The 17,800-nt window shown below is 50.2% G+C and overlaps 1 pseudogene; it reads right to left on the minus strand.

Moving 5' to 3' along the window:
* Nucleotides 1-3,372: 3,372 nt before the first annotated feature.
* Nucleotides 3,373-17,800, minus strand: part of LOC146776343 (fascin-like) — a 41,972-nt pseudogene continuing 27,544 nt past the window's right edge.

The following is a 17,800-nucleotide window of genomic DNA, read 5'->3' on the forward strand; positions in this document are numbered from 1 at the left end:
TAGGGTGGATATTAGCAGATTGACACCACATGCAAAACCTCTTCCATTTTAGTTTGTAATTTTTAATTGTAGCAGGTGCTCGAGCATTAGCCAAAACCTCTTGACAGTCCGGAGAGATATCTAGGTGTGCGAATTCAAGGTGTTGAGGAGCCATGCCGCTAATCTCAGCGATGCTGGGTCCGGGTGACAAATCTGTCCGTTCTGGAGAGACAGAAGGTTCGGAAGTGGTCAAAATTGGATGGGCTCGCACTCCGAGAGGAGGAGAAGTTCCGTAAACCAGTACTGGCGAGGCCACCTGGGAGCAATGAGTATCATGCGGCAAGGTTGTTTCTTGATTTTGCGCAGAACTCGAGGAACCAACGGAATCGGTGGAAAAGCGTAGGCATATATTTGTGACCAATTCATCGAAAACGCATTTCCGAGTGAGTCTCTGTGGGGAACCCAACTTGTAAAGGACGGGCATTTGCGGTTCTGGCTGGTTGCAAACAGGTCTAGATCGGGTTGCCCCCATTCTCGAAACACTCTGTTTAGGGATGGTTGATGTAGTTCCCACTCGTGGTTTGACGTTGTGGACCTGCTGAGGGAATCCGCCAGAACATTGGTGACCCCTGGGACATGAATGGCTGTAAGGCTGATTTTGTGACGAATCGCCCAGTCCCAAATCTCTTGTGCTTGCTGAGATTATAGGGCTGACTTTGTCCCGCCTTGTTTGTTCAAGTATTGCATACTTGTCGTATTGTCCGTTCGTATTAGTATGGAGGTTCCTTTGATGGTGGTTTGAAACAATTTTAGAGCCAAGAAAATGGCTCGTAACTCTAGAAGGTTGATATGCCACCTCTTTTGTTCTAAAGTCCACCTGCCGTTGACTTTCATCCCTTGAAGGTGCGTCCCCCATCCCTCGAGGGAAACGTCTGTGGTTATGGTGAAATCCGGCATTTCGACTAGAAATGTACATCCTTCTCTCAATTTCTCCATCTTGCTCCACCAATGAAAGGTTTCCCGCATCCGAAGAGTGATGCGGACGATGTCCTCGAACTACCCCGAAATCTGGAGTCATTGAAGGTTGAGTTCCTCCTGCAGTGGCCTCATTCTGTAACGGCAGTTGGGTATCAGAGGAATGCAAGAAGAAATCATCCCTAGGAAGGACTTGTACAAACGGACTGAAACGCACTCTTTTGACAGCAAGGAGTGCGCGAGATTGCAGATTTTGATTTGTCATACTTTTGAGACAAAGTCGTGGGTCAGTTTTGTGTCCAGTGTTGCTCCTAGAAAGGTCTTTCTCTGTGATGGAGTCAGATGAGACTTTTCGAAATTTATGGAAAGACCCAGAGACTGCAAAAGTAGCAGACACTTCTGAACATGTTCGGATGTTGTTTGGAAAGAATTCACCTTGATAAGGCAGTCATCTAAGTACAGGAAAATTTGAATGCCCTGCAGGCGAACGTATGCAGTCACTGGCGCTATGACCTTTGTAAATACCCGGGGTGCTGAACGGAGCCCAAATGGAAAGTCTCTGCCAGCCACTCTGAACCATAGAAATTTTCTGTGTCTGGGTAGGATCGGCACATGAAAATAAGCATCTTGAAGGTCGAGGGTGGCCATGTGATCCCCCGCCGAAAGCAATTGTAGAATTTCTTGAAGTGTTAACATTCGGAAGGATAGCTTCTTTAAGTATTTGTTGAGGGCGCGAAGGTCGAGAATAGGGCGCCATTCTCCCGACTTTTTTCGAATGAGGAAAAATCTCGAATAAAATCCTGTTCCTCTTTGTAACAGAGGGACTTTTTCAATTGCTCCCTTCCGAATCATCAAATTTATTTGGGAAAAAAGCTCCTTGAGATGAGCAGGAGGTGGTCCTCTGGGAGGAGAGTTTGGGGGAATCTTTGTGAACTCCAGAGCATGGCCTCTGGCTACAATATCCAAAACCCACTTGTCTGTAGTAATTCTGGACCAGTTCGAGTAAAAGTGGGATATTCTTCCTCCAATTCTTGAATGGGGCGATGGCAGGGATGGTGGCAGTTGGCTGACTTCATTGTTTTTTATTGGACTCCCGTCCACGAAAGGATTGCTTTCTTCTTGACTATGAATAAGAAGGATCCACGTCCTTTGGTACCACGAAAGGACGACTTACGAAACTGCAGGCTACCAAGAGACCTCGCCGTGTCTGTATCTTTTTTAATAGCCTGAAGGACCTCATCAACATGTTGCCCGAATAGAGACTCTCCATCAAACGGCATATCGATAATCTTTGTTTGGACCTCTTGACGGAAAGATGTTGACTTCAGCCAACCTTGTCTCCTCAATACTGCTGCACCCGCCAATTGTCTAAATCCAGTGGATGCCACATCCACGGCCGCGTCGATGATTTCAGCTGAAGTATATACTCCCTCCTGCAAAATCTTCAAAGCCTCGGACTTGGAAGGCTCCAACAGCATGTTAATGTAGGAGGAGATGTCGGACCACATTTGCAGATCGTATCTCCCTAATATGGCTAGGGAATTTGCAGCCCGAACTGTCATCGCAGCCATCAAGGAGACCTTTTTTCAAATTGAATCCAACCGTCTGCCATCCCTGTCAGGCGGGGCTGATATAGGTGAAGAGGGGTTCCTGGCCCGTATCTGCGCTGCTTGGGCGATGACAGAGCCAGCTTTGGGCTGGCCGATGAGGCATGCCGGTGAATCGTTTGGCGCCTTATACTTTGTGTCCAACCGAGGCAAGACTGCTGGAAGAGAATTTGGTGTCGCCATAATTTTTAAGCCTTCCTTCCAGATAAAATCTATTATTGGAATTGTTCTGATCTGCTTTCGCGGTTGGTCCTTAAAATCGTAAAGAAAGCAGTCATCTTTCTTTGCCTCCATAGGGATGAGAAATCTCTTTGTTGCCCTCTCCATAAGGAGATGAAAACTTTCGATATCCACCGAAGGAGAGTCCACAGGGGCCGGAGCGGACGGTGACGGAGTTTGGATTTGGTATTCATCCCACTCCGACAGCACTGACTGGTCATCCACCTCTCCCTCTTCCCTGTCATCATCTGTTGTATTTGCATCATGGGAATGACGAGATGGCAGTGGAGAAGGTGGTCTGGGAGATTGGAAAGAGGTTATGGAAACCCTTGGCATAGGCGTGGATGGAAGAGACTCCGCCGATTCCGATGGAGGAAAGCGTCGGTAATAGTACTGCAACATATATTGTACATTGTTCAGCAATTCCAAAGGCATTTGTGCTGAGGGAACTGTGATAGGAGGTGGAGCTTGAGGCTCAGTATCTGGTTCTTCTTCCTGGTCGTCATCCTGGTATTTAATAAATAGTTCTGATGGATTCCTTGCAGTGCGGAATCTGTCATCTTCTCCAGATTCATCCTCCTCATCGTCCTCTTCAGAATCTAATAACTGTTCCGGCAGCTTCAATGGTGACAGGGCTTCCAATGAGGAGCCACGACGTTGTAGTAGAGAAACCGCCATCGAAGGCTGGGTGGAAGAAGCAGTAGCCGATGTCACAGTCCAAACCTGTAAATCTGTACAGGAAGACAAGAGAGGCGTCAACGAGTATGCCGTTGACGGGACTGTCGACGATGGTGGTTGCGGCAAAAGGATGTGCGTCGATGAGGAAAGTGTCTTCGACGACGAGGCAAGTTTCGTCGACGAGATGTTAGCCGTCTACGAGGCAATCTTCGTCGACGAGGAGGTCGACGACGTAATCTTCGTCGACGAGGCAATCTTCGTCGACGACGATTCAGTCTTCGTCGACGAGGCAGCCGTCGACGACTTGTTAGTCTTCGTCGACGAGGAGGAATTCGACGAGAAAGTCTTCGTCGACGAGGTGGCCGTCGACGCAGCAGTCGTTGACGAGATCTTCTTTGTCCTTACCGTTGACGGAGCGGTGACGAGAGACGTAATCTCATTCATCGACGAGATGGGTCTAACAGCCACGGAGACCAGCGTCGACGGAGACGAAGCCGATGTCATAATCATCTTCGGTCTCGGAGACGAGAATGTAACCGTCGACGTAGATGTAGCGTTGACGACGATAATCGTCGCCGAAGGAGCCGTTGACGACGCCATCGACAACGGCATTTTTTGCTGAGGTAATTCCTTGTCAGGAAGTCTTTTAGATGCCAGAGACTTTCCTGTCTTTCTCGGGGCGTAGCAGGTTTAGACTTGGAAGGTGGAGAAGCCTTCTTTGAAGAAGAAGAAGAAGAAGGCAAGCCAGAGCCTTTAGCAGGCTGAACCTTTCTCAACACCTTTGCCCCAGGAGATGATAAGTCTTCCTCAGCCATCCTCTTTCTGGAGGATACAGACGACCCAGAGGCTGCACTTTACACCTCAGATAAAGGGTTATCCTTGTCCTTAATCTTCTGTAGCCACAGAAGTAGGCGCCCTTCCCTATCCCTGAGGGTCTTCTGAGGGAAGGTCCTGCAGATCTTACAATCCCTCACCTCATGTTCCGGATATAGGCAGTAGATACACTTCTTGTGAGGATCTTCAGAGAATAGCCGGAGCTTTCCACAACATTCACAAGGCCTAAAGAGAGACCTCTTAGAAGTTGACATCCTGAAGTAAGCAAAAAAACAGAAAAAACTGTGAAGTACTGAGCAGAGCTCAGGGAGACTCCCTTCACACGACGTGCAGTAGAAAATCCGAGAGCCTGAGCCTCTGAGGAGAACATTCTGGTGGGTGCTGTCACCTGATTGGCTGCAGTTTGGACTGTAAATAATTACTGTGATAGTCATAGGTGTGGAAGTTTTTTCCTTGTAGCTTAGGCTACTTTACTTCTTGGTTTTAGGTTACCAAGGTTTTTTAGTTATTATATGCATAATTATTGCTTTTTTATGTACTGTGGGACTCCCACTCCGACGACGGGGAATGATTCAGGGATGCGAATCTATGAAAGACACCCTAAATACTGGAGAATTATAGTTACTGATTGCTGGTCCTTATTGTGTAGCCAAATGGGTTACACTGTTTATTGGAATTGATTGATGTAATGTTAACTCTCATCACCTCTTAGTTGGATAATAAAAGGTCCATCTGAGGATGAATATTAAGAGGATTGGCCCAAAATGCTGCATCAACTTGGCAGCACGTCAGATGGGTATCCACTGACATGAGGGAGTCAGGGTGTCCGATTTAGAAATTGTCCAAGCCCAATCCAAACCCCAAAAGCCCATGGTTCAGTCCGAGGATTGATGGAGTTCTAGCGGTTCAGACACAAATTGTCGCAGTGGAGTGTGAGTATTAATAGGGTTGCACATTGCTTATGCTTAGATTGTGGTATTTTGCAGTGGCTGTGTGGTATTCTGCGGAGATGATTTAATTTGATGTGTGAATGTGGCGCTTGATGCAAAGAAGTTGAGGTGGTTATCGGATCCACCATGACCTAAGATCCCGGGATGGAGAGACTAAAAGTCAAGTTGTCAGTGTAGAAGACAGTGGGTGTAGTTGTCTATTCTTTTGTGGTGCTGGTCATGAGACGTCGTCGATAGCATTATTGAGATAGGGACTTTGGGCCTGATTTAGATCTTGGCGGACTGGTTACTCCGTCACAACGGTGACAGATATCCAGCCCACCGAAATATAAATCCCATAGGATGTAATGGGTTTTATATGTCGGGGGACACGATATCTGCTACCATCGTGACAGAATAACCCGTCCGCCAAGCTCTAAATCAGGCCCTTTATCTTTGGGTGATCGTGAGGTGTGGTTGGTATAGTTGATCTCAATGCACAGGAAAGAAATGTATCAACCCAACTGAGATCCCGCTGGTTGAGGTTTCACTTGAAGTGAATGTCAGGATAAGTAGTAAAGTGTTGCTCCAGACTGTCTTCTGTGTGTATGAATAATAGTGAGAAAGGCATCCTTTTTGCCCTGATTACCTCCATTTTCTGACTGATACTGGTGACTACTGACTCTGATTGCGCCTTCAGCTATGCTAACCAGGCCCAGGCCTACTGCTCTGTGTAAAAGGTATATGGTAATTAGGTGTAATTACAATTGGCATGATAACCTACCTGGATCATGATGATGGTAACCTTAGCACAGAGTAGGATGCACAGTGGAATATTCCCGAATTAAATTTATGCCCCATCAAAAAATGGACTGAGGCCGCACTACAGTTAAAAGGGCTGTGTCTGGAAGGGGGATTGAGGGCAGCCAACGAGAGGTCGCAGTCGGACAGAAAGGGCGCTCATACCTTTAACAATGGTTTGAGAAATAGCCGCATAGAATACATATTTCTTAAAGTAGAATTCTGGACATCCCTTCTGGATATGACAGAGCAGGAGCAGATCGAAAGTGACCACAACCCGCTGGTACTACTACTGCAGGCACCAGGTTTATCTAATCTTAATAATAGCGCTGCCGAGTATGTAACAGCAGAGGCCATGCTCACAAATGACATGAGGCGAGTTAGATGGGCTAGGATCATTCACAACAATGGTGATCTGGAACAGATGAAGGCAACGGTTGCACGCTCGATAACCACTCTCCATAATTGCGATTCACAGGAGGACATTCATTCTATTGTACTTCAGGCTCACAATGATCTGTTTAAGAAATTAAAAATGTTTTTATTAAAACTAACAAACCTAGGAAAAACTTCTGCGCAAAGGCATCTTCCTGGTATAACAAACCTTGTAGAGAGGCCTATAAGTTATTATCTAGGGCCATTAGATCAAAAGCCATCAGTGATATCAAAAAGGCACGGTCCAGGTATAAGATAACCCAGCCACAAGAGAAGAAGGACTGGGATGAGACCCGCTGGCAAGACCTGCTTGCAGCCAGTGAGGGGAAAAATATGGTCCAATTTTGGCAGCTTGTAAAATGGGGCAGTGGTGAGTCAACTCAGATACCTATTAATCATGTTGCTCCCGAACTGTGGGCTTCATATTACACAGTTTACTGCTACTGATTGTAGCGAGGATTTATCCCAATGGCCTACTTCAACCACTACTCTATGTTTTGCCAGTCTTGAGGTCGAATCCGAATTACGATCAATCCCGAGAGGTAGAGCCCCAGGTCCTGAATGCATACCCGCGGACTTGTTTGTGTATGACAAAGAACACTGGGTGACCTACATAAAGATACTTGCCAGTGCTACAGCAAGTGGTGCTCCTATTCCCGATACATGGTCAGGCACTGAAATCTTACCTATATATAACAAGCATTTGCAATGCAACAGGTCTCGCATTGGCGGGAGTTTGAGCTATTGGCATTGTAAATGACAATGCCTTTTATTTTTGTGTTTTGTAAAACGTGCAAGAGGTCCGTAAACACACACTTTGCACTTAAAGTTGTTGCTTTCGAGAAGCAAGGCTGACAGTAACTGCACCTCTTGCTGCCAGCCTTGCTTCTCGTAAGCAAGGACTATAAGTACAAAGAGAGAGCCTTGGCAAATACCATTCAGTGGCCAAGCCGGAGTCAGCTGCTGTCACACTTACAGTGATGACCTAAGGAAAAGTCAGGCATAGTCAGGCACTGCCTTTGAATATCGGGTTTAGCAGGGTAGAGTCACTCACGTGTTAACTATGGGGATATTCCGGAGAGGTCTATAGGGCCGAGTCTAGTAAGAGGGAAGGGCTTCTGGCGTTGTGTGCTGGCGGAAAATGTACTAATCTTAGTTCCCCAGGGCACAGAAATTAAGGGGCAAAAAGGAGAAACTATTAAATATATATGTTGATTATTTTTTTCTTATTTATTCATATATTCTTTTTCGTAAACATTGACTTCAAAACCCGCATTCCGATGCTGCGGGCTACTTACTGTGCCTGTGGATTTTCCTGCGACCGTCTGCAGAAGGTTAATGGTGAGGTGGTTCACGTCATCGGGCCCAGACAGGGCGCAAAGACACACCGAGGACCCAGGGGGACACTGCATGCGGTCCACACCCAGGTACCCACTGTTTGTGGCCTCAGGGTGCCGCTTGGCTGTGCCCTGGCATTCCGGAGGGGTTGACTGGCACGACTCCTTGAAGACAGGCCAAATGACAAAATATAACTGGTGGGAGTAGAAATGAATAGGGTCCAAATCCTGCTACCTGGGTACCAGACCACTGGCCGGTCCCACATGCCGCACTGACCGCGAGCGCTGGCTGGCACCGGTTTCGGTGGCCGGGTGATCCAGCTCCAGATCACGTCACTGGGATGAGCCACTGGCCTTGCAAAGGAGCCTTTTGTCATGGGCGCATCAGAGGTTCTGTGCACTCGGCGGAGTCATGGTGACCTGTCTGTAGGCTGCAAGTTAGCACCCCCCACATACTTCAGTAGTGGCCAGGCAGGGTTGGTTTCACGTGCAGGCTGTGAACTGTTCTCAGGGTTAAAATGCCAGTTGGTGCTGCAGGCTGAGATTGGAATGCACTGGCAGAGCTGCGAGGGAGCCCAAGTACTGGAATAAGATGGGCCCCTGCGGATTAAAATTGAGGTGCATTGAGAGAGTGAGAGTGTACCCCTGTGCTAGAAGGTGTCAGGCTGCTCTGTGTCAAGGGTGAGGAGGATTAGCAGCACACCAGATCAGTCCATGTAGTGGAACAGGAGAGGGCACTGTAGTGCAGGCTGGATGTGCACTGGACGAGTTAGAGGCAGGCTCGTAATAGTAGAAAACTAGGGTGGGTTGCGGATGGGGATTAAGGTGCATTAGCGAAGGTACATTATGTAAATCAGTGTGAGGATGCGTCGGCACAGACGTGTATGGGTGTGAGGCCAACAAAAGTCCGGTCTCTTGCAGTGCTTTCCTATACATACGTCAGCGATACTAGTCTTAACCAGTTACAGTCAAGTGGATGTGAAAACAAAAGCCGTGTGGAGCCACTAGCAAAATTAAGCCAGCCGAGGAATGAAAACCAAAAAATAAGGAATCATACTGACTCCCCTGACGTCAGTGCTGATGTCGTGCCGATGTCGGATTAATGGATTACATTCCAAAACAAGGCACGGAAGCAGCGCGTGCCACTGCTCGTTACCGCGGCAATACTCCATGGGAGTTACCAAGGCAGAGAATACAGGCTGAGAAACTGCAATATAGACGGGTACTGCTACTTTCGATAATGCGCTTGTAAACTGCGATGGGTTTAACTAAATTAGGTTGCCAGCCAGCATCGAGAATCTGTGTGGTTAACTCAGTGCCTAGTGTAAGGTATATTTCACAAAAAAGGCAACTGCATATGGTACAATACAATACTGCACATGTACACAGTAAACAAAAAGCCGAAACATTTCATTTTTGAGCCCTTTGATATGTACGCAAATGGCCACTAACATCATATCTTAGCTAAACCTAGTTTTCATGCTTTTACAGACATTGCCTTTGTGACTGGTGTGCTAAAAGGTACATGTGACATCAAAGTTTGCTTAGGTGCCTCCATGCCTCTGGAACAGCTCAAACAAGCCCACGAGCAAAAGAGACGCCGAGCGATGCAGGTGCACATCGGATGTCCGGCCGCTAGCTGGAAGCAGAGATGAGACACCATGCGCGTGAACATCGCCTGTCCAGGCGCGCACATGGTTTGTCTCCCTTCGCTACCAAAACCGACAACAATAGTCTTGCAAGGCGAAGCAGCGCATGCGCTGCGTTCGCTAGCGAGACCTAAAAAGGGGGATCGCTCACTACCAGGCAACTATAGGCCAATACGCCTTATAGATTCCATTCAGAAGATTGTTTCCAGGCTAGTTTTAGGTAGAATTCAGGCCTGGATAGAAGAGACAATTATCTTGACACCGCTCCAGGCGGGATTTCGACCACACACTAGTACCATAGATCAGGTTTTTAGGTTTGTGCTCATCTATTGGCGGGTAGTTATTATTGGAGACGGCTCAATCTACGCAGCTTTTATTGACCTTAAATCCGCATTTGATTTAGTCCCTCATACCAAAATGTGGAGAGCTTTTGTGGATATGGGGATGCCATTGGAACTGTTGGCCATTTTAGTAAAACTGCATGATTCAAATTATGCATAGGTTCGCTGGGGAATGCAGGGGAATGCCACAGATAGGTTCCCTGTTTCTAAGGGGGTTCGACAAGGGTGTGTTTTGGCACCAACCCTGTTTTCTTTATTCATTAACAGGGTTGTTCAGTACTTTTCCACTCATCCTACAGATGCTCCAACATTAGCTGGTATGAAGATACCCTTGCTCATGTTCGCGGATGATGCCTTGATAATATCAAAGACTCTACAGGGTTTGCAGGCTGCTTTGTCCTGCTTCGAGGTGTTTTGCCACGACCATGTGCTAGTGGTAAATGTGGAGAAAACAAAGTTTATGGTGCTCCACAAACATAAAGCAATAAAAGGGAGAGTATATATGAACAACGTCCCCTTGGAACAGACTGACGTATTTACATACCTGGGGATAACACTAGGTAGGAAACTAAATTGGAAGCCCCAGATTGATATGCTGGCTAATCCTGGGCGTAGTGGGGCTACGTGGAGCATCGCGTAGTGTGCCCAAATCTACGCACACTTGCGCGCTCCGCGTAGCCCCACTACGCACCGCCTGCCTCCCGCCCGTCCTCCTTTTAAAATAAGTTAAACTATGATAAAAAATAAGAGAAAATGCCTTACCTGCAGCGTGGTGTCCCGGGGCTCCCTCTTCCTCGCAAGAAATGCCCATGCGCGGGCGTCCGCGCATGCGTATTTGTAAAAAGAAGTTGCCGTCAACGAGGAAGAGGGAGCCCCGGGATGCCACGCTGCAGGTAAGGCATTTTATCTTATTTTTTTTATCATAGTTTACCTTATTTTAAAAGGAGGGCGGGCGGGAGGCGGGCGGCGGGCGGCAGGCAGCTCTGCTTCGCCCTGGCAAGTGCATAGCGCTGCCTGCTACGCCTACTTCGTAAACCGCAAAGCAGGCAGCGCTACGTACACTCCGTGGGCGAAGCGGAGTACTACGCCCGGGGTTAATACTGGCCCTAAAAACATGCACAATTAGGTGGTGTATTGATAAAGGAGCAGAGGCTCTCACAGACCAAGCCTATTGCCCCCGCCCTAAAGATCTACAACTGTAAAATCAGTACCTCAGTACTTTATGGTGCTGAACTTTGGGCCTTTGAGGACCTATCATCCTTGGCACTAGCCCAAAATAAATTTGTGAGAGCATTAATAGGCCTCCCGCAATCTACACCACTCACGCCCCTTTACCTAGATTTGGGATGCTATAGTATAGAGGACTCAGCATGTTTTAGACCCAGAGTATTCTGGAGAAGGCTTTGGACTACTCCTGAGCTTTTTCTGTATGCTAAAGCTCTCTTTGAAGTAAGGGCGCTGGGTTGCTTACGTAAGATCTCCTGGTAAAACAACATAAAAATCACCTTGATTATTATGGGGAGGACCCAGTTGACAATTTATTTCCATCTAAAAAGGATTTTAAGGCAGCATACTGGAACATGGTTAAAATCAAGCGTTTTAGATCCTTTACGAGGCCCACCTTGGCAAGGGAATTTTGGGAGTTCAAACATGAGATCAAGGTTGAAACCTACTGGAACCTCATCACCAGACCGAATGATAGGTAATTGAACCACCAGTTTAGGGTGGGTTCACTTCCTATCAAAGCACTTACTAGTAGATGGCACCCCCCAAAGGATGACAAATGTTTTTAATGTCCAGCTCAAACCGAGACATTAGCTCATATTTTGTTCGTATGCCCAGCCTATAAGTCACCTAGGAACAAATGGCTCAAACCTATTTGAACAAACCTGGGCACAAGATTAGCCATGGAGGCACAAAGGATTTTAAAGACAAATACTCAGGAATCCATTGTGAATGCCGTGGCAACATATTTGAGCTGGATGTGGGTCATCCGACCTCATAAGTTGAGGGTACATTAATTCTGCCAGTCTTTTTGTATGAGAATTTAGATATTATGGTCTGGAGTTGTAGTCCCACAATATGTTTATGGTTTTTATAATTGCTATCCAGTAAATGACCCCCTGTTGTCCATTGCCAAAATGTGGGACCAGTATTATTGGCAAAAGATAGGAAGCAAGTGGTTGTCACTTATTTCTCGTTTTTATGTATTTTATACATCCTCATCAAATTATTTTAACACTATGGGACAGATTTACAAGCCCCTTGCGCCACTTTTGCGTCACTTTTCACATGTTAAAAGTGACGCAAAAGTGGCGCAAGGGGCTTGTAAATTTGCCCCTATGTGTTTTACATCATTGTGGATTTATCGTAATCATGTTTTTTAACACTACATGTTTATATAACTGTGTTTTTTTTTAAAAAGTCTAGAGGGTCGTGGAAATATTAGAACATTTTTGTACTATGAATTTTTCAAGTCACTTTTATTGTAGATGTATTTTGTCTTTTATGATTGTGGCAATCGAAATAAAGACTATATTGATTGATTGACAACCTACCTGTAAGCCCCATGTATGTGATAGAGCACGTAGGTTTAGAGGCCCAGCAGATTTAATGCACTTAAGTGTGCATTGCTGTGTGGCTGGCTGTCATTTTAAAAGTAAGCCCTGGGGAGGAGCCTAGCGCGCAACCAAGATGGCCGCGTAGGTGCGAGGCTCCCGAGGACCTCCGCGACCTCCTATGACTATCCTGAGCATATCCTGTCCCAGATGAGGGGACTGTGTTGGTGAGCCTGAGCTGAGGTGGCGCCCGTTTTTCCGCTTCCAAATCGGACCTCGGACACCGACTTTAGCACCGATTGAGGTTTGCGGCCTTCTCCTAGCCGAACCCCGGATTTGCGTTGTGGGGCGATCCAGTGACGAAGTGAACAACAGCGGCGGGCTGGGCTTGGTGGCTCGCGTAACCCGCACTTTCACTTTCGCTTTCGCACCCTCCTTGCTGTCTATGCGAGGTTGGGTCGCGGGGCTTTGTGTGTTGGTGTGGCCTCGCCGGGGGACCCTGCCTGCCCGCCGGCTGTGATCCGCCCCGCAGATCTGGGGTGGCACCCCCCCGGAGCCCGTGGACCGGCTTGCCCGCCCTTCACGACGTGGCTGGTGCGACCGGGAGACTGGGACCATGGCCACGAAACAAGATGGTGATCGGGCAAAGGTAAAATCGACCCGGCGTGGCGCAGCCCATCAGTCCAACAGCATGGATCGCTATACCCTCCAGAAGGGATCTCCCGAGGTGCCACGCAGGTCCCCTGAGGGCCCTACTGATGCCCCCGATCTGCCCACGGACCTGACTCTGCGGGATGTCATGGGCGCCATCGCCGAGATGAAGGCCTCTGTGGGCCAGCGTTTTGATACACTGGCGCAGAAGATCGACTCGGTCCTCGTGGATGTTGGCCTGGTAAGGGCCGATCTCTCCAAGACCAACGACCGAGTCGATTCTTTGGCACACACCGCATCGGGCCTTACGACAGATGTGGCGGCCCTACAAACGGAGGTGCGCCGGCTTGCTCGGGCGAGTGCGCTGATGGATCGCCGCCTGGAGGACTCCGAGAGTCGGGCCCGGAGGAACAACATCCGTATCATAGGAGTGCCTGAGGGACGTGAGGAGGCGGCGGCGGACCTTTTCGTGGAGGACCTGATTGTTACCCATCTCCAGCCACGGGGGCTGAGTAAATTCTTTGCTGTAGAGAGGGCCCACAGGGTTCCCGGGGGAAGGCCTAAGGTCGGAGCCGCTCCGAGACCTCTCATTGCCCGGATTTTTAATTTTCGGGACAGAGACGCTATCCTGCAATCCTCCAGACTACAGGGACCGATTAGACTTACAATATGGACATTAATTTCTATCCTGATTTCACCCCTGCGGTTCAGAAGCAGAGACTGAGCTTCCTTGGTGTCAAGCGTCGTCTTCGGGACCTAAATCTCAAATACGCCATGCTTTTCCCAGCTAAGCTGCGAGTGGAGGTGGATGGTCGCACACACTTTTTTGATCGTCCCGAAGCGGCCGGGGACTGGCTGGATACTCTGTCTCGGGATCGGGATCGGGGTGGCGGGGGGGGAGCGGCCGGGGGAGAGGGCTCGCCGGATCAAGACTGAGGGACTAATATTAGGCCTCGCTCGGGACAAACATGATGCCACTTTTGACCATACGTCGGATTGCTTAAGTTCCCCTCCTATGGAGGTTGTGTTGGGTCTCTTGGGGGTTCTCCCTCCTCCTCTGGGGGTTTAGTTAGTTTAACTATCTATGGGGCGACAGGCACACTGCACGTTGGGGGGGCTGTCTGGGCTCATGCAGGGGTGCAGGGAGGGGGGAGTTCTGTTGGGGTGGGTGGGCAGGGATGGGGTGTTGTTCGTTATTATCACAAGGCAACCCTTTTTTTGTGTTGGTTCTACTGTGCTCTCGGGGGGACGAATGAGGGTTTCTGTGTATGATGGGGGGTAGGGAATTAACTTTGTTGTCGTGGAACGTTAATGGTCTGGGGGACAGGATCAAACGAGGTGTGGTCCTACAGTATCTGAAGCGCCTCTCGCCCGATGTAGTTTTCCTGCAGGAGACACACCTTATTGGTAATTCCTTTTGCGCCATGAATCGGCGTGGCTACCGCCTCGTGGCCCACTCGGGCTTCACGTCAGGCTCGAGGGGTGTGGGTATCATGGTAAAGAACTTGCTCCCGTTAGAAATTGATGAGGTGCTCCACGACGACAGGGGACGTTACACTGTCTTGGTGGGGAGAATGGAGGGCAAAGTGGTTGTTTTTGTGTCAGTGTACGTTCCACCGGGGTTGCAGTCGACCACCTTTGCAGACCTGGGGCTCCTCCTCCTTGGCCTTCCGGGGGGGCTTCTGGTGGTGGGGGGGGATTTCAACGCGGTGGTTTCTGGGACTGTGGATCGTCACCCCCCTAGGGACCTCCCCCGGGCACAGGCGTGGCTATCCGGCCTCTTGGACACACTGGGATTGGTGGACTGCTGGCGCTTAAAACATCCCAAGCAGCTGCAATACACTTTCCACTCGGGGGCCCATGGTAGTCTCTCACGGCTTGATTATGTCCTTGTCCCGGCGGCCTGTGTCGGGAGGGTGGGGGAGGTGCGCCATTTGGCACGGGGTATCTCGGACCACTCCCCGCTTCTGCTGCATTTCGATGTCTTTCCGAGGGGTGAGAGCAGGGTGGTCCCAATCAATTCCTGGTACCTGCGTGACCCCACCATTCGCGCTGACTTGATTAAATCCCTCCAGCGCTATTTTGATGAGAATGTGGGGTCAGTGCCTTCAGCTATCTCCCTGTGGGAGGCCTTCAAAACAGTACTTAGAGGGGAGGCCTTATCCCTTATTTCCCACGCCCGGAGGCGCGAGCGGGAGGAGGTGACCCGGGTGGAGGCTGAAATAGCTGAGCTGGAGGGTAATCTAGAAGACGGGGTGACGGATGCTGCACTACATGTCCTCCAGCTCAAACAAGCGGCTTATAGGGCCCTCGTTACGGAGGCGGCCAGGGGCCTTAGTAGAGAGCAACAGGGGCGACTGTATGATGTGGGTGATAAGGCTGGTAAACTGATAGCGTGGTTGGATAAAAAGGAGAGAGCGAATCGTGTGGTCCCGCTGATTGAGAAAACGAATGGTGTGTGTGTAACTGAGCCAGAAGAAATTGTCTCCTGTTTCGCGGATTATTTCCTCGAGGTGTATTCCCCGGTCTCTTCTTGCTCGGAAGAGGATTCCCGTGCCCTGCTTAGGGATATCGCGCTGCCTTCCCTTTCCGGGGAGGACAGGGTGTCGATGGACGCCGCTCCCACCTCCGACGAAATCGCCCTCGCCATACGCTCGGTCGCTTCTGGCAAGGCCATGGGCCCGAATGGTATCCCTATCGAGTTGTATAAGCTGCGACCGGATACATTGGCGCCTCACCTCCGCGCAATGTTCCTCGCGGCCCACTCGCTGGGCTCCCTCCCGCTTGACCAGCGTCTGGCTACAATCGTGGTGATTCACAAGGAGGGGAGACCTCGGGATCGGGTTACTTCTTATCGGCCTATCTCACTACTGAATGCGGAGCCCAAAATTCTCGCCAAGGTACTCGCCAATCGGCTGGTCGGTGTGGTGGGAGATCTGGTTCATCAGGACCAGTCTGGCTTTATTCCCCATCGCAACACAGCCCTTAACCTGCGGCGTTTGCATGGGGTGCTCGCGCGCGTCCCATTTATACGGGAACCGGCCATTTTGGCGTCCTTAGACGCCACCATGGCGTTTGACACGCTTGAGTGGCCATACATCTGGGCGATGCTTGCGAAGTTCGGATTTGGCCCAGGATTCATCAGTTGGGTCAAATTGTTGTATGCGGGCCCCTTGGCGCAGGTGGTCGTGAACGGAAGAGTATCGGCCCCGTTTGAGCTGGGCCGGGGCACGCGACAGGGCTGTCCCTTGTCGCCCCTTCTTTTTGCGCTTGCCTTGGAGCCCCTGGCGGAGTGGCTGCGGTGGGAGCCTTCCATCCGTGGTCTCCGTTGGACCCCCGAGTATGAGGACCGCGTATCCCTATACGCTGATGACATCCTTCTGTACCTAGCCTCCCCACGTAAATCACTTATAGTGCTAGTTGATGTTTTGAAATCGTTTGGTCGTAACTCCGGTCTCGTCATCAACTGGGCTAAATCGTGTGTGTATGTTCTCTCTGGGGAGGCTCCTATTCTCCCGCGGGGCTGTCCGATTCAGATCGCCCCGCAGGGATTTCGGTACCTGGGTGTCTTCATTACTCTGGACCCGGAGGCCCGGTATGAACGTACTCTGCTTCCCCCCCTCCAGCGTCTGTGGGTAGATGTCGCACGCTGGCGGCGCCTGCCGCTTTCGCCGCTCGGCCGGGCGGCATTGTTCAAGATGATGTCTCTGCCGCGTTTCCTGTACGCTTTGCAGAACACTATGGACTTAGTCCCGGCGCGCTACTTCCGTGAGGTGGAGAGTCTGCAACGCCGCCTGTTCTGGGACGGGAGGCCGCGCATTGCCCTGGCGAAGTTGACGCTCCCATGGTTTGACGGGGGGATTGCCCTCCCGGATATTAAATGGTACTATTGGGCCTCCCAGCTCGCTGCCATTAACCATGGCCTATACGGGCCCGCCTTAAACCCGGCATTTGAAATGGACAAGATGCTCCTGCCAGGTGGCGACTACAATCGAGCGCTCTACTCTGGCGCGCCCGATGCTCGTCTGACGGGCCCCACGCGTGTCATGGTGCAAGTCTGGCACGCGGCCAATGCAGCTATGGGGTGGAAGGACCGCTTGACCCGGGCGTCACCACTATACGCGTCTGAGCGGTTAGGCTCCCTGTGGACCTCTAAGGGCTTTGAGAAGTGGGACATAATAGGTATCAGTACAGTGGGGGATCTCTGGACGAGGGGAGGATTTAAAACGTTCGATATGTTGCAGACGGAATTTCAGTTGCAGGGCAGTGAATACTTTCGGTATTTGCAGGTCCGTCATGCGCTGGGCTCCGTCTTCTCGGATGTTGCCTCCATCCCAGAATATTCCCCCCTGGAGGATAGAGTGCTGGATGGACACGTCCCGGACAGCACGATCTCACTGATCTACAAAAAGCTGATAAACGACCGCTCGGGCCTGCTGACTGCCCTTCGTGCGGCTTGGGTTGCCGACGGGCTGGAGTTGGACGACGAGGACTGGACCTCCGCGGTGGCCTCCCCGAAGGAGGTGGCCATACCGGCTCGCCTTCGCTTCATCCAGCTCAAGATACTCCACCGGGTCTACATGACGGGGCCAAAGCTTCTGCGTATGGGCTATGCTGGAGATGGGTTGTGTAAGCGTGGGTGTGGTGCTTTGGGGACCTTTCTGCATATTTTGTGGGAGTGCCCGGAGGTGGAAGGGTTCTGGCGTGGTGTACATGAGGTGCTGCGACGGGTTACGCATGTGGCACTGTTGCCTGAAGCGAGAAGATGCCTGTTGAATGTGTGGGAACTGACTGATTACTCGGCGCC

Source organism: Triturus cristatus, chromosome 12, assembly GCF_964204655.1.
Source record: "Triturus cristatus chromosome 12, aTriCri1.1, whole genome shotgun sequence".
Taxonomy (NCBI): Eukaryota; Metazoa; Chordata; class Amphibia; order Caudata; family Salamandridae; genus Triturus; species Triturus cristatus.